The 26,892-nt window shown below is 35.4% G+C and overlaps 1 long non-coding RNA gene across 1 annotated transcript; it reads left to right on the top strand.

The window, feature by feature from the left end:
• Positions 1-4,042: 4,042 nt before the first annotated feature.
• LOC131402400 (uncharacterized) lies at positions 4,043-26,637 on the top strand. The gene is made up of 3 exons (XR_009218633.1): positions 4,043-4,105; positions 19,171-19,221; positions 26,512-26,637. It is a non-coding gene; the product is annotated as an uncharacterized LOC131402400 (long non-coding RNA).
• The last annotated feature ends 255 nt before the right edge of the window (positions 26,638-26,892 follow it).

Raw genomic sequence — 26,892 nt, 5'->3', positions numbered from 1 at the left:
ATGTGAAAGATTTAAGTCTGTCTATTTCAAATAAGTCTCTGATACAATTATGGATAGTTATTTCTCTGAAGAAATTCTCAAGTAGAACTTGCATTTATCTTTCAAACAAGAAGCTAAAGAAATGTGACTTTTCTGTATAATTTTATAGAGCAGAATTTACAAATACTTTTATCCCAGAACATGACTGAGAAAATATTCCTGGAAGCATAACATATTTTGTGTTCATGATCTGCTCCCATATGCTTGTTATTCTATATCTATCTTTAGAATCTTTCTATAAGGATGTTTGTTGGTGATTCCATTTAAAAAAATCTACAAAAAAGGGGGATTTAGGCATACTCTTGATACCAGAATTTGTAAAATTTTAATTCACAATAACAAATGAAAATATCCTCAACTTCTCTTTTCAATCTACCTCAGTGCGTGGCAGCCTATCCTATCAGGGAAAGGTCCTGAGTTGTCATATACCTAAACCTTATCATTCATTGCTACCATCTCATTTAAGTGCAGCTTTCTCTCCTTGGTAGATATGAAAGACAGATAGTCTACACTGCATCTACCCAAGGGAACTTCTCAGGAACTTGTTGTCTAAGGCTGTAAGAATTTGATTAACTGCCTTCCCTGAAAAGTTGCCAGAGTTACCTCCTCTGCCAAGCTATCTGTGACAATCGGGAGGTTGGATAGGAGGACTGGGTAGGATGTGTGAACCCTAGCAAAGTGTGAAAATAGCACCTCTGGTGGCCTATATTTCTAATATGATTCTTTCTGGTTTTTCTACTTATGATTCATTTCTAAGTGTTTTATGAATCATTTCAAAATCCTGGTAAGTGAGGTCCGACTCAAATACTCCCTCCCTCAGGAAGGGTTCCCGAATCCTCGCCTATGATTCTCTAACACTGTTTGTAGCAACCAGATAAAGTTCTACTGAAAGACGCTTTTTTCAGAGCGTTACCACAACACCTTTATTGCCACGCCAATCATGCTGTGCTTTGTGTTAGAGTTATTTGTGGGTTGTAAGCTGCTGGGCTGTGGTGGAGGGGATGGTGGAAAACGTGTGTGTCTTGCATTTAGACAGTTCTAGATTGGAATCCAGTTTGATATCAGGAATCTTTCGTCATCTCTTTAATCTTTACTTTCTTCATTCATAAAATAGGGTAAATACGTATTTTGTGGATTGTTTGGTAATTATATGGGATTTTGTCTGTAAAACATATAGAGCATATTGAATACTCTATAAATGTTTAGTCCATTTACCTTTCTCTCCTTGCCTGGGGGTCTGGATTACGTTTTACTCATCGTTTAATCTCATAAAATGTGTTGCCTAACCTATTATTTTGGGTTTCTAGCAAAAGCCAATTTAAATTCTGCTACCTCTTCTTAAGTCTTACAAGCATTATTTGCACTATTATCAATGCTCTAATCTGAGAAACATTTGGTTCAAAATACTGCAGAGCTGAAGAACGAGTACGTTATCTAGGGAAAAGACGGAGGGATAGGTAAGATCCTGGAGGAGAGTTCTCTAGTCTTGAAGGAAAGAAAAATTATGCCACGTCTGAGAGACTTAAGCAGGTAGAGTAAGTGTGACTAGAGTAGTTAGAGAAGGAGGAAGCAGGAAATTAGACAAAACTCGAGTATAGATGGTCTTTCCACACATATTAAGGATTTAAGACTTGGTCCTCAGGGATACGAGAAGATATTGGAGTGTGTTTTAAACATCAGGGTATTATAATCAGATTTATATTTTTAAAATAATCTTTTGTCATAAAGTGGAGAAAACGTGAGTGGTAAGTAAGGGTGACAATAAAGAGATCAAATGAGGATGCCAAGAAGATATTGTAAGTATATACATACATATATGAATACATACGTGTACATAAATATAAGCATAAAGTATCTTAACTTCAATTTCTTCTCTCTGAATACAGCTATAATAAGAGACTATTTATCTTTATATTCTGGTTTTCCCATAATAATTAGTATATGTATGATAATGAAATATTACAATCTTATATAAAAGATTACTTTGTCCAATTTTATTTTACATTTTCATTAATACATATACTAATCTGGTATTGTTTTTGACAATTACATAGAGTCTTTTTATGTAGATGTGCAATATTTTATTTAACCCTTTCCATGTACTTTTTTTTTGAGGATTTCTGCTCATTTCAAAAGTTTCCTCTCGCCTCCTTTTAAGTATTTCAAGGGCTCTTTCTTTTCCCTTGTTTTCCCATATTCTTTCTCAAGCTGCATTTATTTCCCTGGGCTCAGTTTGAATAGGCTATATTTGCTTATATTATGAACTTTAATTTTGGTTTGATTTGTTTTTTGGGGACAGATTCTGCTCTCTGCCCAATGAGACAGTAGTCAAATACTCTTCTCACATGCACTTTATTGCAGTTGAATGTATACTCCTTCCATCCAATCTTACACAGTAAATAAAAACCTATAATTACAGCAAACGCTGCTACAGGTATTATCTGTCTCACTAAGCACCTGAATAAGCTTCCTGTTTGGAGAATACGTAGGTGGTTCCCTAACAGGACTAGCCACCAGCACATTAGTTTTACTAACATATATTCCTAACTGGTGTTTACTAGCTCTGGATGGGACCCGGACATATGTATTTTTAACAGTCTTTGCAGATAATACCGATATAAACCAGTAGATTTACTTACCATGTATTAGGCATTGTCTAAGCGCTTTAGACACTTTACGTCATTAAATCCTCACAACCCTATAAGTACTGCTATTACTACAATTCCTTTCTATTTTACAGGAGGGCAAGCGGATACTACTTTCTCCCAGCTGTAAGTGGTGGATCTGGGCTCCACACCTAGGCAGGCTGGTTCTGGAAAGTAGGCTTTTAACCACTGTGTGGTCTGCCTCCTAGAATATACCACTCAATATGTATTAGCTTACTGAGAGTTTTTTCAATATCTAGGCAGGTGTTTTCTGGATTTGATGATTTTACATAGAAAATGTTGATGGTGAAAATTACTAGGGAAAGCAGAAGGATGGCTTGACTTGGTGGAATAAATGTCAAAGAAATTGTGTTTGTCATAACCACAAACAGCTTTTGAGGGATTTAGAAAGCGAGCTGCTCTGTTTTCTCATGGGTTCATACATCTTTAAATTAGCGACTATATGGTGAGAATGTGCAAGGCGCCTTCCCATCTTTTTCAAGCAGTTTCTGTTTCACAATGTCAAGTCCACTGCTACGGAACGAACTGTGTCCCTTCAACGTTTGTGTGTTGAAGTCCTAACCCTCAGTGTGATTGTGTCTGAAGGTGGAGGCCTTTGGGAGACGATTAGGTTTGGATGAGACTGTGAGGGTGAGAGCCTCGTGATGGGATTAGTGCCGTAATAAGAAGAGACACCAGAGCGCTGGCTCTCTCTCTGTCTCCGCCGTGTGAGCGCACAATTAGAAGGTGGTCATCTAGAAGCCAGGAAGAGAGCCTTCATCAGATGCTGGCACTGATCTTGTGCTTCCCAGCCTCTAGAGCTGTGGAAACATCCATTTCTGTTGTTTATGCTACCCAGTCCTGCGTAAAACTGACTTCCAATATTGTTACCACTTCCTTGTGTGGATTTTTATGGTTACTTTTCCGAGTAGATAAATCTAGCTAAACTTCCACCAGCATGCTCTCTTCAGATGTCAGATTTTTTGGAGGAAAAAAGAAGCACTTTGAAATTAATGTTATGTTCCACACTTGATTTTTTTTTCTATTTTTCACGGTTTTGATAATTAATATAATGACCATCTACTTAAAAAAATTGTAACATGGACTTGAGATAACTGATTTTTCATTCTCGGGGAGTGGGGCTGGAAGAACCATCTCATGTTTGAATTACTTGTGTAACATCCCTAGAAATGAAGGTAATACAATATTATTTTTAGAAAGATTACTAATAGTGTATATAGGAAAACATTTTCATAAATAAATTCAGATTATTTGGGGATATCTGGCTGAATACTTTGAATAATTTCAGCAGTTAGCAGCTTAATTTTACTTTTGTGGGTCCAGATTGGAAGATAGGAAGCCTGTCATTCCATCTTGGCTGTCTCCCCCAGCTCTGTGGAATCAGAGCCGTTCACAACCAGGTGAAGCCGAAATGTGGAGCCTTGATTTCTATCACTTTCTCGATACATCAGTCATATAGAGCTTGGAGAAATGTCAACAAATTTTAGATTCTTAAAGAAGTAAGAGCATATGATATTTCTTATTTAATGGAGTAATGGAGATAAACAGTAAACATATACCTTGCTCCTGAAGAAAGGCAAGATGGCGGGTTAGAAGATATCATCAGGAAATCGGTTTTGAGAGAACATCTGAGAGATCCATCTATGGTAGGAGTGGAAACCCTCAGACCCCTCTACAGGCTAAGAGCTTATGCTGTTTCTTCTGCTTAAAACATGGGGAGGGCCGGCCCCGTGGCTTGGTGGTTAAGTGCGCACGCTCCGATGCTGGTGGCCCGGGTTCAGATCCCGGGCGCGCAGCGAGGCACCACTTCTCCGTCCATCCTGAGGCCGCGTCCCACATACAGCAACTAGAAGGATGTGCAGCTATGACATACAACTATCTACTGGGGCTTTGGGGGGAAAAAATAAATAAAATCTTAAAAAAAAAAAAAAAAAAAACATGGGGAGATAGTAGCTTGACCAGAGATGTGTACCCCGGAGACTAATAGTACACCCTCTATTTTTAGAAGAAAATTATTTTATAATTTATTTAAATATTTTATAGGGCATAATGAATAGCCCAATCTTTTCAAGGATGCACATTCATATGATTTTGTCTCTTTTTTTTTTGACCTCCATACATATTCATACAATTCTTCATTTCCATCTGTTTTCTTTTCTTTGAAATCTGGAGAATTATTCTAGAATTTTGCTGACATTATTGATTAAATGTAATGCAATGCCATTCTTTTTCTTTATTGATTCTAATGCAAATTAAATTTTTTTCATGTGTTTCTCAAATGTTACATGGGATGTCTTTTAAAAAATTTATTTATTGTTTATCTGAAATTTAAATATAACTGTACATCCTGTATCTTTATTTATTAAATCTGGCAACCCAAAGGAGTTGGGTTTTGAGGGTTTGTTAAATCTTTCCAAAAGTTATAGAATAAAAATGTCAATAATTTTGAGTCAATATATATACATAAGAAAAAATACAGCTGAGAAAATGGAAGCAATAAAAAGAAAATAATGGGTCAAATGGGATGTGGATCTTTCCATATCATTGTAAATCCATTTATTTTGACATCATATTAATCAATTTTAAGATGTAATGTGGAGAAAGCTCTAAACTAAGTGGTGAAGAGTTCTCTGTGATTAGCACAACTGGCTATAAAATTTACAAGGCCTAGTGCAAAATGAAATGCTAGGCTCTTTGTTGGAATATTTTTAAGAATTTAAAGTCAGAGACAATAGAGTACTTACCCATCATGTAGCCCTTCTGAGTGTGGGTCTCTGTGCATACCCAGGAGTCTGCACTGGTGGTTAGACAGATCTGGTACATATGCGATAAATGTTACTGTAGTATTATTACAATTGCCACTTTACAAATGAAAAATGTGAGGTTTGGGGAGGTTAAGTAAGTAGCCTACATAGAAAGAAGCTGATTCAGATTTGAATCTAGGTCATCTGAGAGCAGAGTGGTCCTAACCGTGAACAATAGTAAATTCTGTTGAATTCTAGAAAAAATAAAACCAAAGGAGAAAGTTAGTAGAGCCTTACTTGGGGAGATGAATGTTTAGATGGGATTCCAATGCCTGTGGGGATTAAGCAGATCAAGTAAATGTGGAAAACAGATTAGGAATAGCAGGGTTGGTGGGAATCCTGGCAAACTGGAGCTAAAGTACAACGTGCAAATCCATTCAAGTCCAAAATGATAAAGGAAGTTTGTGAGCTAAATTTGACCACGGAGGGGAGGCGTTTTGTGGTCCTGTGACCATTGGTTTAGATATTGTGAATAATTATATTCAATATCTTTCCCCCCCCGACCTTTCCTAAGTAATAGTCTTTGAAATAAATATAAATGGGGTTAGGGAGCCTTCTAAAGGGTGACAATAGTGGTCATATTAAAAAAGAAAAAAAAAAGCTTTCCTTCTATTTGATGAGAAGGGATTTATAGCATCTGCTCCAGTGACAGAGTATGAAGCATCCTGGTTTGGTGTGCACTGTGTGTACAAAGGCTTTCTCCTTTTGATGACTGGGGATTTTATCAATTGATTTTCATAAGGGATAGCTGACTAGGTGCCCAAAATACCCACATACTTTTCTTCTACTTCAAACATGAAACCTTTCTGGCACCCAGAGCTAGGATCTGAAAATGCTAAGCATTCAGCAAAATGGATTAGTCTTCAGAAGGGAGCTTCAGCCTGTCAGTGCCAGAGGGGTTAATGGAAAACAGTGTGTCATATTTGTCATTTCCCCTATATTATGTTGCCCAGAACACCCGCTTAATGAACTAGACATAAATTATCACACTATATGCACGTTCTTTAATAACAAAAGCCTTGTGGAAGCATTCCTTGCTGTTGAAATAATAAACTCAGAAAAATGATTTTGACGACGCTTTCTCAAACGCCACGCACAAAAAAATGTAACAAATCGATTGATGACTCTACTGGATTTTTCTTTTCTCAGAGGGTAATAAAAATCATTTTATGAGTTTAAATGGTTTATTTCAACTGGAATTTGAGTACCGCTTTGTCAGGGTCATAGGCGCTTTCAATTTAGTGAACTCCTAAGCCTGTAAATGATCCTTTAAAGATCTTCTTCCCCCTCATGATTTTTTCACTTGTAATAATTCCTTAATTCCTATTTCTCAACTTTCCTCTTTGAAATATAAATATATACTGAGATGAGGTGCATATGAGGTAAATGTTACTGTATACATTATTTAAATCTCAAAGGGTAAATTCTTTAAATATTTAATGTATATATTTAATTTAATGATGCTCAAATAACATTAGCTAAAAATAAGTTTTGTTAATTAGGAATATATTGATAAGAAATATTTGTATTAAGTCCACATGTAATGCTGACACGTGATGCTTTTTTCTTTTGTTTTGGTATTTTATTAGGATTATAGAAAATAGATAAAGTGAAATGAAATCACCTAACTGAACAGTATCTCTTTTTAAAAACACTTTACTTATATAAGAAATGAATTGAAATCCACTATATAAATTAATATTTCTCTTTTTCAAATCCAAAACATTTCTTCAAAGCATTGTTTATCTTTACTCCATTCACATTGCTCTACTTCTCCTGATTCCTGCTGTCTTTTTTCCCTTCTCTGCTCTGCGGCTAAACAATTCTTCATTATGCAGACTGGATGATTTGGGGCATTAAAATCAAGGGAGAAGGGCTTCTCAAACATTTTGTGCAAATATTTTCTTTTACTGAGAATTCATAACTAATAATCTTCACATTAAATATCAAAAAGAGATATCAAAAATGGTTTTTAAAAACCCACAAAGTGGGGCTGGCCCACTGGCATAGTGGTTAGGTTCTCATGCTCTGCTTCAGAGGCCCAGGGTTTCCAGGTTCAGATCCTGGGCGCGGACCTACGCCTCACTTATCAAGCCATGCTGTGGCAGGCATCCCATATATAAAGTAGAGGAAGATGGGCATGGAAGTTAGCCCAGGCCTGGTCTTGCTCAGCAAAAAGAGGAGGATTGCTGACAGCTGTTAGCTGAGGGCTGGTCTTCCTCACCAAAAAAAAAAAAAAAAAAACCTAAAAGTAATGAAAAGTGATAATAGCTCTTCCTTTTGTTTTGTATGGTGTTGCTTCTAGAACTTTCCCTACTTCAGAATAAATTTTATCTTAGGTGCCTCAGTCCCCGTGGTACCCAGATTCCATAGGCTGGCATTAAAATGTAAGATCCTCCTTCATTGACGATTTGTCACATAATCAGCCAATTTATATTTTTAAGCAGGTGGAATTATAATTTCAATGAATTAGCAACAATTTTTGCTTAGAAAAACTCACTTAATTGCCTTCTAAAATTGAAGGTTATTGGTAGAAATGTGCTACTCAGTATTTTTAGATCCAGGAAGTAAGGGTTCAAGGAGAAAGTAAGAGCTATGCCAGGGAACTGGATATTGTTCTCAAGTTAGAGGTGAAGGAGCTGAGATTACATTATTTCACCACTGTCACAGAGAGAAGCAGGTGGTGGGGGCACTCTTCAGTGGCACCTTCAAAATTTCTAGGAGGAGCTTGGGCTGGGACTAGAGCTTTTTTTTTTTTTTTATATGCAGGGAAAGATTTGCCCTGAGCTAACATCTGTTGCCAATCTTCCTCTTTTTTTTTTCTTTCCTCCTCAAAGCCCCAGTGCATGGTGACGTATCCTAGTTGTAAATGCTTCTGGTGCTTCTGTGTGAGCTGCCAACACAGCATGGCAACTGATGGATGGGCGGTGTGGTTCTGCCACTGGGAAGCAAACCCAGGCCTCCAAAGTGCTGAGAGTGCCGAACTTTAACCACTAGACCCTCAGGGCTAGTAGAGCTGCTTCTTGACATTAACTGGGCATAGAAAATACTCTTTGAATTTGGTTGTGTAATAATTTAATGTGATTTAAAGATGTCTTTGCATATAAACTCATTTGTTTTGATAAATAAATCATAGGCTTACTTTGGATTGTTAGGAATAATAGAGGCTTGCTATGGACTAACACCCTTCCCCAACAGCCCCCTTCTTGTTACCCTTGATATTCATAGAGCATAGTTGGGTTTCTAAGTCACATCCCTCAAGTCAAATAGTCTCCTTGGGTATTAGAGCAAATTATATTTTGTACCCAAATGTAAAACAGAGAAAAATTATGTCTATACCTTGATTTTGTTCTCACTTACAAAATGATTTCACATAGCACTTACACAACCCAACTTTAATAAAATTAAAAAAAAAAAGTACCCAAAAGTGGACTCTAGATCACTTAATGGGCCTATACGGTGAGCTAATTAATTGCACGATTCATTAGTTTTGGGATCTAGGCAAAAAGTTATACAGTTTTGGTTGATTTATCTATTGATTCAAAAAGCTTGTATTTAAACCAAGGATGTGGATGGGAGCAAGCAGGTGTGGAAAGAACTCTCAAGTCAGCAATTCAGAAAATGGGGTTTATATTAGGTATATTGAGTTACAGTGAATAATGCTTTGAGAAAATATTTCAAAAAGACAAAGACTCTCTAAGGAGCTGAAGAAAAATGTTTTATGTATTTATTTATTTATTTTTATATAGATCTTGGAGTATAATGACAAAATAATAATTAATGTATGCTAACATGGTCCAGTAAGACTTTCCCGGGACTGGATTACAAATGTCCCAGGACTGAATTCTTCAGTGAATATTTAAATGTAGGGAAAAACATCCTTATTGTACCACTGAGCAAGGTTCATATGCTTAAATGATCAGAAATAAGCGGAGGGGTGTGATTCTATTTTGACAGTTTAAAAGATAAGCTTCTGTTCTCAGTTTGATCTGCTGATCTATAGGTACACCACCTGTGGCAAAGACAAGAACTTTCCACCAACAAGAACTTTGCATCCTTCTAACCTATGTACAGAGGTTATTGGAGCCCTCCACATTAAGGGACATATTGAAGAACTTTTAATTAGAAGTTCTAGCTTTCAGTTTTGAAAAGATTTTACCTTTTTTATATTTTTCATGGGAATTAGTATGTGTCAAGAAATGCATCCCACAGTGAGAATTAGGATTTATTCATTAACACTTGGTTATGAGACTAGCACCTGCCGTTATATCACAGTAGGTGAGAATAAATATAACAAACACAATGCAGACCCTGTCACTTTTTTTTTTTGCTTACACATTGCTATTCATTATGTAATCTAATTAAAAACAAAGATTATTGGTACTATTATGATCCTTTCTTTATCTTTATCACTTACTCTATTTTTTATTTTTTTGTCTGTTTTAATTTTTATTTCTTTTTAAATTTTTTTATGTACTAGCCTATATTTTTAAGCTCTAAATTTAATTTTGTTGATTTAAGGTTAATAAAATTAACTCTTATAGGCCCTTTAACTATGCACAAGCATTCTCTGAGGAGTTGAATTTTGATATTAGAATTTACTCATTAGTAAATTTGAATATCTTTAAATGGCTGACTAAATATGATAAGTAATTTATGTTCTTATTCATCATTTGATTTACTGTTTTATTTAAAAATTCTCCATAATTGCTAAAACACTATACACACTGGAGATAACACACAGGATCAGATTGTTAAGTCAAATGTACACAAAGTGAAGATCTTACTCAGGCCATGCTTTATTAATAATTATCCAATAGTCAAGAGGCACGGGTGAAGCAAGAAGATGTTCAAGTCCCCCAGAATGACTGCTCAACTCTTTATTCTCTCACTGGATGCCCTCTGACTCCAGTTAACAGATGAAGTATATAGATACTTTCCTTAGAAAGGAAGAACATTTTAAATCAGGAAATATCTTAATTTTATGCTCTGTTATGAACCAGATGTCCCCTCCAAATTCATATGTTGAAGCCCTAACCCCCTAGTATAGCTATAATTGTAGATGGGGCCTCTGAGGAAACAATTAAGGTTAAATGAGGTTGTAACGGTGGGGCCTTGATCCAATAGGGTTAGTGTCCTTATGAGAGAGACACCAGAGAACTCGCTCTTTCTCTGTGTGCACACACTGAAGAAAGATCATGGGAGGACCCAGCAAGAAGGCAGTCAACTACAACCCAGGAAGAGAGCTCTCACCAGGAACCAAATTTGCTGGCACTGTGATCATGGACTTCCAGCCTCCAGCACTGTGAAAAAATAAATTTCAGTTGTTTAAGCCACCCAGTCTGTAGAGTTTTGTTATAGCAGTCCTAGAAAACTAACACATGCTCATACAGTTATACTGCTTTTGTGACATTTTCCAGGGAGCCATGCTCAATAAATTTACAGATTACAAGTTTGCTTAGCATAGCAATTCTTGAAAACCAGGTACATTCTGTTAAAAGCATACTGAAGAAAAGAAATCTACTGCTAGCAAAAAACACAGCGTATTTACAAGGAGACTGGGCTGGATTATATGCCTTCTTCTTTTCTAGGAGTGTTACCCACCAAAATCCCTCCCCGGGTACAGGATATAAGTGGATTGAAGATCTGTTGCTATAACCCTTATCTCACAACACTGTGAACACTTCTCTTTTATTCTGTTTAAGATATGTTTGTGTTGTGCTTGTTATCAGAACCTACAGAAATAATAGTTTTTTAATGGCTATATAGTTTTCTCATTATATGAAAACACTTCATTTTATAGAATGTATTCTCTATTGATGAACATCTTAAGTATATGTTAACGAAAAACTGTTGCAATATGTTTGTATATTTAACTGTATTTGATTAGCCTATTGCTAAAACATATATATTCTCTTGCTCTCATCTTCACAGAGTCACCGTATTACCTACTCTTTGACTTGAGGTTCAGCCATGTGACTTGCTTTGGCCAACAGAATGGGTAGAAGTGACTGTTATATTGATGATTTTATTTGTCAGTTCTAAAGTAGAAAAATACATTTTCTAAGGGTACTCTGGAAGTAAAGTATACTTGTTAAACTTCTCGCTTTCTCCAAGAAAATATCTATCTTCTCAGATTGTTAATGCACATGGAAGTTGACATAATAGGATATATAGTTGTATTTCAGATACTTACCAGGGAGTAAAATCTGGATCTGAGAGCTGCTCAATAGCTATAAAAGTCACTTTGAAAACAACTCTATTTGCTTAAGTATAGCTGATCCACCCATTTTTCTAGACATTCTAAGTACCTGTCAAGAGCCTCAGACAGTTGTGTGTATCTGGCTCACATCGGTCTCCCACCCAAATGCCTGTTATTGAATTGTTTGGTGAGTTGTCAGCATCTTATACTAAGAGATATTAGAAGAAACTTCTCTCTGATGGTCATTATTGTAGGTATTATGACTTGTTGATATTGTTTACTACATAATACAGAGTCCTCTCTTTGAAATCTCATAGTAAACATTTTTTTCTCAATCCTACTCGTACAACTGTATTTTTCTTTACCTCAAATTTTCAGCTATTTTAAATTCATTTGGTATTGTATTTCTGAAAGCCACTCTGAGCCTTGCAAGTACATAGCAAAGTCTAAAATGTGAATATAAATAAAAAACTGGTTGAAGTGTGATAAGGTGAGACAAACATCAGGATGTCCTTTCCATATGACATTAAATTATGAGACAGAGATGGATTCCTCTACTCACTCTTCATTCCTCTGCGTAGCTATTAATTTAACTGCCTACTTGTTTTGACATTAGGTTAACAAGAACAAATGTGCACAACTGCTCCCTGGTTCTCTTTTCCTCTTTGGATTATAAAGGAGCAAGGATGGCCACCAGAACAGGTGCAGGGTGATACTCATCAAATCTGCCAAGTGTCTCTACTGATTCATGACATGCCATGGCCCTTAAGACACTAAAAATTATAGAATGCACCCAGATTTTTATTGGGTAGAAAAAGGAAAAAAATCTTGGATGGAGCCATTACTCCAGACAGCAATTCAAATGATTGTCTTACTCTGTTAGACTCAAATTGTCTCCACAGAGGCCCCAAATCAGCATTTCCAAATCAGACAGATATCAGGACATATACCTCATAAGGGTTAAAACAGGTAATGATTAAAAGTTTAAAAAATTTAAACAAAATACGTGAATATTTTCGGTTATCTCTGTATATGTGAATTAATTATTTTGGGGTACACTAAAAGACCTTCCATTATTTTTCTCTTCACAGGAATCTTTAAATAATTTGGACTATATATTTTTAACATTTTGAGTCATTTTTTAGCTCAGTGTAACCTGCATGAGTCAGCCAAGTAGATTTTTTTTAAAGAAACTAACACAATGGAATACTACTCAGCCATAAGAAACGATGAAGTCCAGCCATTTGTGACAACATGGATGGACATTGAGGGTATAATGCAAAGTGAAATAAGTCAGAGGGAGAAGGTCAAATACCATATGATTTCCTTCATTAAGTAGTAGATAATAACAACAATAAACAAACACATAGGGACAGAGATTGGATTGGTGGTTACCAGAGGGGAAGGGGGGAGGGAGGAGGGTGAAAGGGATAATTCGGTACATGTGTGTGGTGATGGGTTGTAATTAGTATTTTGGTGGTGAACATGATGTAATCTGTGCAGAAATAGAAGTACAATGATGTACACCTGAAATTTTTACAATGGTATAAACCAATGTTACTGCAATAAACAAAAAATTTAAAAAAAAAACATAAAAAAAAAGAAACTAACAAAAGAAAAATACAATTATTAAATAACGTTTGTTTGTTTTGGAATACACACACATATACACCCACAAGATTTGCTTTCAAGGCATGAATAAAGATTTTTCAAACTCTGTGGTATCTGTATTTTTCCTTTTAGATATTGCATGGCATTTGTCTTTGGTATTGGATTATTATTTCACTCTGCTGTTTCGGTTTCTTTTTGGTGAGGAAGATTGGCCCTGAGCTAACATCTGTGGCAATCTTCCTCTATTTTGTATATGGGATGCTGCCACAACATGGCTTGATGAGTGATGTGTAGGTCCACACTCGGGATCTGAACCCACGAACCCCAGCTTGCGGAAGCAGAACACGTGAACTTAACCAGTATGCCACTGGGGCAGCGCTCACTTTGCTTTCTAATTGTAAACCATACATAAGTTATTTTATTGATTAAATCAGCACAGGGCACTGTTATTTTTCTATGAAATTATTAATTAAATTAGAATAAATCAAATAAGATTGAGCCTTGCAGAATAGATCATAGCATCAAATGCTAGGTATGGATGTTATCCCAATGATCTGAAGAGGAGAGGCCACTCAATGCAAGTTGACCTCGCTGCGTGTGTGAGAATTATCCAGGGAGAATAATCAGAAAGATTCGTGAATGTGAAGAGCCCAGGACCAATGGCATCACGGGATGATATTCTAAGTTATCAAAATATTAACTTCCAAAAAGTGAGGATATGTTGATAGAACTGTCATCATTTCCACTTCGAAACTTCCCTTTAAAAATGTTGTGCTAAGTTGTGTATTTCCAGAAAAATAAGTGACAAACTGAAGGCATTTATTTCCTACCTAGCCTAAAGCTCTCAAGAGAAGCATCACTTCCCCAGAGCAGTCCTCTTTGATAATCTCAATTCTCCAGTCTAGGGCAGGTTTTATTTATGTTTTATTGTACTTTTGAAGAACCACATTTCTTCCCTTTGTTTAATTAAATGCTCATTTATATATTTATTTGATTATTTAATAAATCCTTTTCTAATTGTTTTATCACCAGATTCTGCACAATGTACAGACTCAATAAATGATATTTAACCTTATGAATGATTGAAATAATTCTTGCTGAATTCAAAGAGGTTGCTCTCTTTTTTAGCAGAACATATTTTCTTTCCTTCAGAATCCTGGGCTGATGGTGGATACAAGTGTTTCTTATTTTATTTTGTTTTAAGGCACATATATTATTGCATATTTTTTTTTGTATTTAGCATATATGACATTGGAGAGAGATGTTTTCTAATCTCATTGATATGGTTGGCTAGATATTGGGACTTAACGTTTTGTTGTGAGATAATTGTTTTATCTGCATGTCTTCTGAACCAAGGGCATTGACAGGTTTTGTCAACTGTGTTTGAAATGCAGATACCTCTGGAAGCAAGAGACATGTCTTTCTCCACATCAGCAGATTCTTTTTTTTTTTTTTTTCTGACCAGGAATATACAGATGATGATTCTCTGTGGGGAAAGGTTAGGCAAGTTTTAGAATCTTTAAAAGATTGAGTTTCCTAATTTTGAGATTCCTTAGCTGTGACAAAGGTCCTACTTATATATGTGGTCCTCGCCTTGGCCTGCCTCTGCGTTACCCCGTGGGACTTGGGAGAGCAAGAGTAACCAATGTGGATGAGAAGCTAATGTTGCTTGCTATGGTATAGATAATAAGCTGTCTAAATCCATTCAGGCTTGTTGTCTCCTTCCCAATCCATTCTATGGAACAGTGGCAAGCTGACCTAACAGCTGTAGTCATTGCTGTTGCTTAGGGACTTGACACCTTTCTGCTGAAAAGTTAAAATTATGAATATGTATGTTTCTTTCAATCATCTTAAAAACACTTAGAAGCTTACAGGTTATTAAAGTATTATCAGACAAAAATTTAATGAAACTTGGAACCCAGAATGTTGTAATAAGCAAAGAAATTAATTTTAACCTATGGGGTTTTGCCTGGAGAATCTGATTTTCAGTTTTCAATCTATACTAAGGAAAGGGGAGAAGAGTGAGGAGGAAACGCTGTTCTAGGTTGGCTAGAAGAGGGAATTCTTTGGTAGCAACCATAGAGCTGGAAGAACTGTAACTTCTAAGTGTGTGTGAGCCAGGAGGAAACCGGCCATCCCCAAGTGCTACAAGGAAAGTTGCCTTTTCATTTAACAGAGAAAAGGGAAAAAGCCCTGTCAGACACTACAACCACAAGCTTGCCGATGCTCTTTTATAGGACAAATCACATCAGCCAGCTGCCCCAAATGCCTTGGGATGTAAGTTTCATTTAAAGTGGAAGTGTCCTGGGGCGGGCCTGGTGGTATAGTGGTTAAGTCTGCATGCTCCGCTCTGGTGGCCTGGGGTTCGCAGGTTTGGATCCCGAGCGCAGATCAAGGCACTGCTTATCAAACCATGCTGTCGTGGTGTCCCATATAAAGTAGAGGAAGATGGGCATGGATGTTAGCCCAGGGCCAATCCTCCTCAGCAAAAATAGGATTGGCAACAGATGTTAGCTCAGGGCTGATCTTCCTCACAAAAAAATAAACAAATAAAGTGGAAGTGTCCCAAGGTGGTTTGCCGAGGCAAACGTCAATGCTCTCTGGAAGGAGGCCCACTAATTCTAGACCTCAAAGAATTCCCACAAATAACGCGCCAAGGAAAAAGAATAGCTGACCATGAGCAAGAGTAAAAAATAAACCAAAACAAAAATACTAGAAAGAAGAAATGACCTGCAAAAACTTCAAATATTAGAGCTATCAGGCTCACATTATTAAACTACAATACTTAGCGTATTTGAAAGAAGAGAAGTTTGAAAAGATCTTCACAGCATAGGAAACTATAAAAAAGGATCAAACCGATTTGAAAAATAACCTAAAAGACTATCTAAGAAATAATAGATAAAATAATTGAAAATAACATTTAACGACTTAATGGATGCATTTAGCAGCTAACTAGATGAAGCAATAGAAAAATTAGTGAACTACAAGATTGAATAGAAGAAATTATCTAGAATATAGAGGTAATAAGAGAAGGAAACCATAAAAAAGAGAAAAAATCCAGGGAGTATTAACATAAGAAAGTCCAACATATATCTAATTGGTGTTCTAGAAGGAGAGGAAAGAGAAAAGTGGAAAATAAACAATATTGGAATAAATAATGCTTGAGGTATTTCTGGTCATAAAGACACCAATCCACAGATTCTAGGAGCAACAATTAGATGGACAGCTTACCTCTCAGTATCAACAAAAGAAACAATGCAAGACAAAGAACAGTGATATCTTCAATGTGCTGAAAGAAAATGTGTCAACCTAGAATCCTATATTTAGTGAAAGCAAATGTCTAGAATTAGGGTAAAAAGGTATACGTCCTAAAAGAGACAAAAATCAGCAAAAATGTTCCCACCAGTAGATCCTCATTAAAGGAAAATCTAAAAGATGTGGAAAAGCAGAAGTGATAACAAGGAAAACATTGGAGGTTGTGAGAAGGAATGAATAATAAAATAAGTGGTAAATGTGTAGTAAATCTAAGTGATCTTTAATCTTTTAAAAACAATATTGTTTTGTGAGGTTAAAAGGGACAAGATAGAATTAAAACAAACAAAATAATAACATATAAGTGAGGAAGAGTAGTAATTGACGTCCTTGTAAGATAAGAGAAGAGAATAAGTGTATTGATTAATTTTCAACATTGGTAAGTTATATATGTGTTATTATAACCTTAAGAGAATAGAATAGACAGCATACAGTCCAATGTAGTAAAGTTAAAAAGAGTAGAATGTGAGAAAAAATACCTACTCAAACATACACAAAATAACCACCAAAAGACAATAATGGAGAGAAGAAAAAACATAGAATGAAAGAAATAAATTAGTAGAATGAAATAAGATGGTAGTTATAGACCCAGATATATCTGTAATTAAATTGAATGTTAATGGAATAAATATTTGGTATGAAAGTTAAAAAATCAGGCTGCATAAAAACATGAATTCCAATTTTATACTATTCAAAAGATCATATCTAAAATATCAGAAATCAGAGAACTGAAAGTAAAAAGGTGAAAAACAATATGATACTATCTGGCATGACTATGTTAATAAGACACAAAATAGATTTAAAGCTAAAATCATCACTAGATGTAAAGAAGGTCATGCTATACAGATAAAATATTCAAAAATTAGAAATATACAAAAATTCTTACTTTATGAACCTTAGCCTCAAAAAGTCCTTAATTGACAGAACTAATACTTGGTAAAATACTTTGAATTAGAGTCATGACATCTAAATGAAAATGCGTTGTTTATATGTAATATTTATACCTTGAAATCCAATTATCTTCAGGGGTCATGATGTAAGATCATTAATCTTATTGCTAGAAAATATGATGAAAATGCCTACTATTTAATTTTTGTTTTGCTGAGGAAGATTAGCCCAGAGCTAACATCTGTGCCAATCTTTCTCTGTTTTGTATGTGAGTCACCACCACCACATGGCCACTGATGAGTGGTTTAGGTCTGCACCTGGGAACTGAACCCAGGCTGCCAAAGCAGAGCGCACCGAACTTAACCACTAGGCCATGGGGCCGGCCCCCTATTTAATTTTCATATCTCTGTTACTTATGCATATCAACCACAAAATTAACTGATAAAGATTAATTAGAATTATGATAATAAATCATAATTTATTTGTCAGAGTGTTTTAGTTTGTAGTTTGCTTTACATTGCTGTGATGACTGGCTGAGTCTCACTCTGCTACTCTTAGGCTGAGCTAACTTTTTCTATACTGAGTTCCCTTATAATTTGCTGTGAGTATTTGTTTTCCCTTATTCGCTGGTGGTCATCTTAATTATTGTGTGCATAGAAAAGCATTTATTTATCTAATAATTGGAGTCAATGGATTAAGTGTTGTGATAATAGATTGAAATTTAGATTTGGGATTAAAAAAAAGTAGTTTTGGAAATCTTTGTGATTTGGGGTGAAACCTCTCAGGATTGTTAAAACTTGATCTGGAAAAGGAAAGAACTGGAAGAAAAGATTGCTTAAATCAAGTCCAGGTTAAATAACCATAGTAATCATGATGCTAATGCTAATAATAATAATCATAACTATTTCTACTCTGATGTCTATGCCTATTCCCAATTTTACTATATATTCAGTTCATACCTATTTTTTAAAATTATTATTGATTTGTAAACATTTTGAATGTATTCTGGATACCATATCTTTGCTAGTTATATACATTGAAAAGCTCTGATTCCTTTGGGTAGACTGTCTTTTATGGAGTTACATGTTAAATGAATCATTAATTTCAATATAATCAGTTTTATTATTATTATGTTTTAGCGTTTTGTTGTGCCTTGTTAAAAGAAACTAGATGAACTTTCTTTTTTCATTTATTAAGTGTTTATTTTATGAAATTTCTATTTTTCAATATTTATATTCTTTAATACACTTTTACATTTTTCTATAAAATGTACATTCGATACTAGATATATTCCAAAGTTCTTATAATTTTAGCTTCTTAGTAAATGAATCTTTTAAATTATGTGTTCTTTACTTTTTTCTCCCTAATTTATTGGAACTCCCATTATTTTAAAATATTGATTTTGTTGTCTGGCAATCTTGTTGAATTCTTATATTAATTCTAATTATCATCTACACATTATCCCATGTTTGTTATATAGATGATCATACCATCTACACACAATCATGCTCTTCTTTACAATTCTTTCCAAACTTTACATCTCTTATTAATATTAAAAAAATTTTTATTACTGCTCTGGATAAGACCTCATTACAGGGTTAAAAACAAATGGTCCTGATCAACATCCTTGTCTTTTCTAATTTTACAGAAACGTTTCTAACAAATCACTGTAAAGTATGAGGTTTTCTGAGAGTTTTCGGTAAGTCCTAGACCTTTCTGTTATATCATACTGCCTTGAAAGAGTGTATCTTTACATTTCTTTAAAGAAAAGAGACAATCATTTATGGGAGGGAAATCATGATGCTCTTTGGAAATATGGTGAAATATATGGATTTCTCCACAGGAATAAAATGGACTTTTGAACATTAACACAAGCACCTGGTGTACACTTTTAGGGGCTCATGAGTCTATTAAATATCCTCTATTGACTCAAAGTTAAGACTCTTTGATCTAAAAAGAATTTTATTCATCAAAACATTCAACAAACATTTATTGAATATCCATTATATGGCAATGACTGTGAAATATATTGTGTGTACAGAAAAAAGTAAATTGAAACTCATGAACCCTAGATACTCATAGTATAAAACATAAGCTCATGCAGGTGTTAAAATAAAATATGATACAAGACACCTCTGAGGAAAGTATATGAATTCTTATCTCAGTGATTTCTTTCTTTGTTAATGAAAGTGCATGGTGTAATTTCAAATAATATTTTGTCATTAGGTAGAAGTTCCTGATATCTTGAGTAAACACTAGGCTGGGCCAATGAGAATAAATTCATGTAATAATAAATTGTTATATTCTATCTAGCCTCTTTGCTCCCTTTAGTTTTTTTCTTTTCTAAATTTCACATTTCATCACACTACACTGGTGTGTACACTGGCATGTACTGGTACATGCTTTATTTTGGTTCAGCCAACATGTTGGTACTCAGAGTTCTTTTATCAGTAGTTTTGCAAAAATGTCTGCAGGCCATTTTGCTCAAAAGGAATACAGATCCCTTAGGCTTTCTAGAGGAAGCTTTGTCTGCCGTTGCTTCCAAAAACACCGTAGACAACTTGAAAATAAATAAATGGATAAAATACTTTGGTTGAACTGGTTGTAGTGACGGACAAGGCGCCTTCTCCGGGGAAGTATGGCCACAGACCTGCTGCACGGAGGATGGATTGGAAGTCTGGGACTTGATCTCCCCTGCAGTGCTTGCTGCCTTTCGGCATGAAGAGCAGATGATTATTTTCGCTGGACCTCTCAGCGGTGTCTGAGGCCCCCTGCACATTTCACTGGTTTATAGACACTTAGAGGAGGCATTCTGCCTGTGGCAGGATTAACCTCACTTTTTCCTGGATCTTTAAAAGGAGGATGTCAAACCTGTCAAAGCTTCCTTGGGTGTATTTCTATTCCATCAATCTTTTGAAACGAAATTGCTTACACCTGTTTCTAGGGAGGTCTCAGGAGGGAGTTTTCATTTCAAATGATTAATACATGCAATGTGTGCCTCACTAACAACTAATGCTAAAAATAATACATAGGAACACCCCTTCAAACTAAGTTTGCAGCAAGTTTTGGGGCAAAGTATAGTAATTAAATTCACACATGTATCCTTGCCTATCAGCTCATATTTAATTTTCCTATGTGTGAGAAGTTAAAAGATTTGGGGAAGGAACAGCAACTGTTACCACAATATAATAAAAATTACTCAGTGCATCTTTTACTGCTGAAACTTAGGGCAACCATCAATTGAGTAATCTTCAGTATATGGTCTTGGATATAATTGTGTTAAATGTCAATCAATTTCTTACCTAGAATTGGTAAAATTAACTATCAGAGAATTAAATTAAAATGGAATCCCTTCCAAAATGTAAGTCTGAGTTATTTCTCTACTAAATGTTTAATATTCATATAAACTATTGGATCATTAGTTCATGCCCAGTCTTGAACTTGATCTAAGACTTAAAGCCTTGATCTTTTGTTTCATGAATATTTAATCGGACTGAACTCTTTTCCTGTTACTGTGGAGAGAGAATAAAACATATTCTTTATTGCTCAACTTATCCGTCGTGCTTGGCATTTTAATTTACTTTCTTAAACTTTTTAACCAAGGACCATTTCAATTCCAATGAGCATACTTTATCACACTTTTTCAGATGACTACATTTTCTTTTTGAAGTTTTTTTTTTAATTCTTCTGAAGCTTGAGAATATTTCCCATCTAGTTCTAGCTTACTAAACATTGAGGTCAGACAGAAATCATTCTTCTATGATTTGGAGATTTTGGTTGGTAAGTGACTATACTTCAAGGAACATATTGTACTTCTAAATATATCTGGAAATTATCAAACGTGAGTCATCTTCATTTCTCTAACTGATTAATGGTATATGTGAATTATCATTCAGAATTAAGTGTATTACTATAAATTACTATATCTAGGAGAGTATTTAATACAAATTACCTGTCATAACCACACCACTACCGCCACCAAATATTGTCTATCTTCATTAAGTGGTGAGGTGGAGTGATAAGCATCATGTTGGGGCTGCTGCTTATATAAGAGGGTAGGAGGAGATGAATTTTTGCTGTATACTTCTCTACATTCTATATGTACTACATATATACATTGACATGAATTACGAAGAACCACATTGAAGTTATTGATTTCAAATGAACCATATGACTAATAAATTTAATTATAATGCTATGAACTTTTTAATATCTTATGACTTCCCAAGCATTTTCTTTTTCTCATTTTATTCCCATAAAATAGATGATGAGTTAATGATGTTCATATATATTTACTAAATAATATAATCGAATGAAAGAACAGGTTTTCTGAAACCCAATCTGGCCATCTTTCAGCTACACTGCTGTTAGATAAATTTCAGTGTTTCACACATATATTAAAATTGTTGCCTATGTTTGGAACCTCAGTTATTTAAATCAGATATTTCTATACCATCTTGAACACAGACTTTTTTCCAAGTAGTACAGAGGTTCCAAAATTGTGGTCAGCATCCTGAACCCAGCCTAGAGCTGTCTTTTCTTTGTCTCATGCACTGTTTAATATTTAAAAATAAGAAATTAGCATAAAAGTCTGGATTGAAAAGTGAGAATATTGGGCAACAAAGATTCTATGTCTTCTTGTGGAAATCATCGAATAGTGCTAAAGAGCTGCGGTCTCCTTGCTATAAGATATTCTATTTTCAGTAATCCAATCCTTTGTGTCTTTCTAACACTGAGACAGAGTGTCAGCTGCAGAACTAAGAACAAAATATGATGACATTACCAGAATCCTTACGTGAGGCTCACTTTCCCCCTTTGTGTTATAAGACTGACTACTATAGGTAATTGATTTTTGACTACTGGTTGCATCACTTAATCCTACTTTTGGGTTGTTTATATTGAGTTCTTACTTAAACTTCTCATCACCTGTACATCCCTTAAATGATGGTGCTCCTATCTGAAAAACAGATAGGACTACACTATGAAAGGCCTTCTTCTCATCCTATGGAATCTTTCTAGGAGGCTTCTAATCTCAACTTTACAGTGAAAAGTCATACATTTATATTTCTAGACCGTATTTCTCTTTGTTTTCTTTGATGTTTAGGCTTCTAGATCTCATTTATTATTGCACCTCTCCATTTGGGTATAGTGTAGATATCTCTTATTAAACTGAATTTTTCATATTGTTACCCAGATTTGATCTTCCTTCTATATTCCTTAACTCAGAATATGGTAATATCATACTCTCATTACCAAAAAATAGAAACATTGAAGTTTTCTGTCTCTCTTACTCTTTTTCTCAATTCCTAAGACCTAAAAAGCAGCCAGGTTATGTTCATTCAACCTCTCAAATCCACCATTTTGATTGAAAAAACACTTACCACCTATGTATATACTAGAAACATACAATAAATACGATTAAAATAAGAAAATTCTCCCAACTTCCAAAATTCATAATTAGACCTATGAATAGAAAATTATAATTCAATGTGATGTGAAAAATGGTGGGATTATACAGAGGGTGTCACAGGACTCTGAAGAATGCCATTTAAGCCATACTGAGGGAGACTGATGTGGGAAGTGGTGGTGTTGCTTCTACTGAGTGATGCTTCGATTGCGTTAGCCAATGATGAATTTAGGGAATGGGAATTTCATGTAAAGAGAATAAACTGAAGATATAAAAGGGAAAGGTCGATATGGGAAAATTTATAAGCAGCATAGCTTGCTTGAGGATAAAGTATAAGGTAGGAAGCGTGGTAAGTAAGTTGGAGAAACAGATAGAAATTGCATTATGAAAGGTCTTAAATGACATATAAAGAGCTTAGACCTTATCTTCTCAGGAAAGAATTTGAAAAAATTTAGGCAAAGGTGTAATAAAATCAGAGACGCAATTTAGTAAGAATATAATTGAGTATTTTTATTTGGTATAAATGTCTGCATGGAAGGAGCCTGGTTAGGGAGATAATGCAATGTTTACGAGAAGAAATTTTGAGAGAGTGAAATAAAGTGGTTATAATAAGGACATAGAAGATTTGATATAATAAATATTTAGAAATTAAAATCTGGTGATCAAACCAAACATAGAGGGAGAGGGAAAGAGACAAATAAGAATAATTTTTTCAATTTTCTTGCTTTGGTGATTGAGTAGCTGGTAGTATGATTAACAATAGCAACAAGTATGTATTGAACTAGGAAGATGTTCATGGTAACTGAAAAAGGCAGGTTGTTGTGTAATATCTGGAGAATGATTCTACTTTTTATCCAACATAAAAATAAAATTCCCATAAGTATTTATAATTATTAATATTTTCTTAAAAAATTTGAAGTGGAAAATCATAAGTAGAAATGTTGATTGGGGTTATTCATATAGGACCAGTTGAATATGATTAGTTTGAGAGCTCTATAGGGGACTGTAGAGCTGTATAGATGTTCGATTCTGCCATAAATACATGAGTTACTTTTCCATTGAACTATATAAACATTTCTTCATTCCTACTAATAAAATCAGCTATAATAATACTTATGATAAAACAGCCAATATGCGTACCATGTGCAGGTACTGTGTTAGACATTTTTGTATTTTTTGTGAAATTCACAGCAACCATAGAACATTTCACAAGTAGCGAAACTAAGGCTTGGAGAGGCTAAGTGTAAAATGTAAATTTACACTTAGAGATATGCCTACATTTAAAGCCAGTTCAGTCTGAACTCTTAAATACTACTTTATATATGGTGCATATGTGTAACGCGGTTGACTGCAATTAGGAATGCAGTCTTTCTCAAGGGGGCAGATACCTGAGCAATTTCACTTTCCTTCTACCTTATTTGTAGTTGCTCAGGAAAAAACCCACCGATACAATATAAAAATACTACGATTTTTATGGGGAGGGGGTTAGGTGGCTGTTTTAATAAGCAAGGCAACTTACATACAAGGCTAATCTTGGTTGGCCGCAAGACGAGTAGATCTCCACATCCGCCTGCCAAGTTCTTAATTTAAGAGTTTATTTAGAGTCCTTAATGAGATTCAGTCATGAATACCATCCACATGGTCTCAACAACACATTACTCGCTCAAGGCTGTGTCCTTGAAGTGGCTCCTAGTGCGAATGGTGGGCCAAATGTGCATTCCAAGGACAGGGGAGTGGATGAGGAGCCTCCAATTGCTCCGGTCTAGTTAGAGTTTCAGCTGGTGATCACATACTCTTGATGACCTTCTCCAACTCTCCACCCCTGGTGACCAGCTCTGACAAATCTTGCAGGCCCCTCCTCTTCTACAATGTGCCCTGAGTGGTCAGCAAAGGGTTTCATTAGCATGGAGGTGCCTGGTTTGGTGGCTCTCTGGTGCACTGGAGGCAGATACCACAGCAACGATATAGGCATATGCAAGAGAAGGGCATAGAAGATATACTCAAGGATTAGGGTAATGACTTTTCCAATCATGAAATTAAAGTGTTTTTATTTTTGTACTTCATTCTTCACTCTTGTCTTCCGATGCCTCCCTGAAATCCCAGAGTTTCACCCTGATTTTCATGGTTGTAACATCAGAAAATATCACTTCTGGGGGGAAAAAGTGCCTGATACATTAGGTAAGCATAATGTCTCACAACTATGAATTGAGATACCTAGTAGATGTTTATGAGTTGAATTTATATTAAGAACTGATGTAATATCAGAGACTAGGAAAGAAAATGCTTAAAATGTGATTTTATCATCAAAGATGACTTTCTATCTATAAGTCATAGTACAGAATCTATCTAAAGAGCATGCTAACTTCTTGCTGAAGTGATAAAGTTGTCCTTTTAAAATTTGACATAAAAATTTAAAAAATTATGAATATTATTAAAATATGAATATTATTAAAACTATGTTATATAATCTTATTACTCTTCTCAAGATAATTCTATCCTGAACCTTCTATGTGCTATTATGTAGACTATATGACGAAGACTCTCTGTGGACTAGATCTAATGAATGATCACTTATAATCATTAACACATATGTACAAAAGCATGGCATACGGGTGACGCGAGCCTGGACTCCATTCTACACAAAGGCAACAAAAATACATTTCAATCATTCTCATGAAGATTCAAATTGCTAACATATCACTTCAAATTTGAAGTTAATAAAGAATGTTGGGGGCTGGCGCAGTGGTGCAAGCAGTTAAGTGGGCACGCTCCGCTTAGGCGGCCCGAGGTTCACGGCCCGGATCCTGTGCGCGCACCGACGCACCGCTTGTCACACCATGCTGTGGCAGCGTCCCATATAAAGTAGAGGAAGATGGGCATGGATGTCATGTCAGGGCCAATCTTCCTCGGCAAAAAAAAAAAAAAGAGGAGGATTGGCATCGGATGTTAGCTCGGGGCTGATCTTCCTCACAAAAAAAAAAGAATGTCATAGAAGAAGATAATGACAAGTACAATGTTATAGCCATGCCTATTTTGTCTTTTGCCTTGCATAAAATAAGCTCAAAGTGGTAAATGTATTTTCAATTGTATGATATAATTTTAGCACGAACAGAATATTCTGTATAATATGAAAGCTGCAAAGTCTAGTGTTTAAGCCTTAGGAAAATCGAGAATTCAAATATGTCTTCAATGAAAATGGAATGATCAGCTATGACTATTAAATACATCACTGATTTTACTGATTGACTATTTTTGCTGGCATAGGGAAATCTGACTGAGAATGGTAAGAATCTTAATTTTACTGCCTTATTAATGTTGAATATTTTGTCAGACGAATTTGAAGTTAGTGATTACGTTCACATGACATTGCCAAAGAAGAGGTTTTGTTTGTGGACAGATTAATGCAAACAGGGCCAGTGGTCCACTCACCCTTCACTCAACAATGGAGATTGAGTGGGACATTTAACCTGTTCCAACTGAGTTCACCCCTTCGTGTTGTCCAAAACTGTATGGTTTCCCCTTAAGGCTGAGGCTGTTATATAAAAAAAGAAACTATTTATTGTTATTATTATTTTGTTTCAGCTCAACCTCTAAGAGATGACTTTCCTAGACTCCAGCGGAATGAGAATGAACCTCAAGAATCTGAGTACTTTAACTGCAAATTACAAATCACGTAATAATTATGACAACAAAAGAGAAATAACACATTCCAAGAGTCATGCTTTTTAGATAATAATCAATTTTAATATTAAAAAAATCTTTTGAGGGGGGCTGGCCTGGTGGCATAGTGGTTAAGTTCACGCACTCTGCTCCAGTGGCCCAGGGTTAGCAGATTTGGATCCTGGGTGTGGACCTACACACCACTCATCAAGCCACGATGTGGCAGCATCCCAAATACAAAATAGAGGAAGATTGGCACGGCTGTTAGCTCAGGGCCAATCTTCCTCAACAACAACAACAAAA

The sequence above is a fragment of the Diceros bicornis genome, unplaced genomic scaffold (assembly GCF_020826845.1).
Source record: "Diceros bicornis minor isolate mBicDic1 unplaced genomic scaffold, mDicBic1.mat.cur scaffold_100_ctg1, whole genome shotgun sequence".
NCBI classification, from domain to species: domain Eukaryota; kingdom Metazoa; phylum Chordata; class Mammalia; order Perissodactyla; family Rhinocerotidae; genus Diceros; species Diceros bicornis.
Note: the sequence above shows the minus strand (reverse complement) of the source record. Positions and strands in the feature narration are given on the sequence as shown.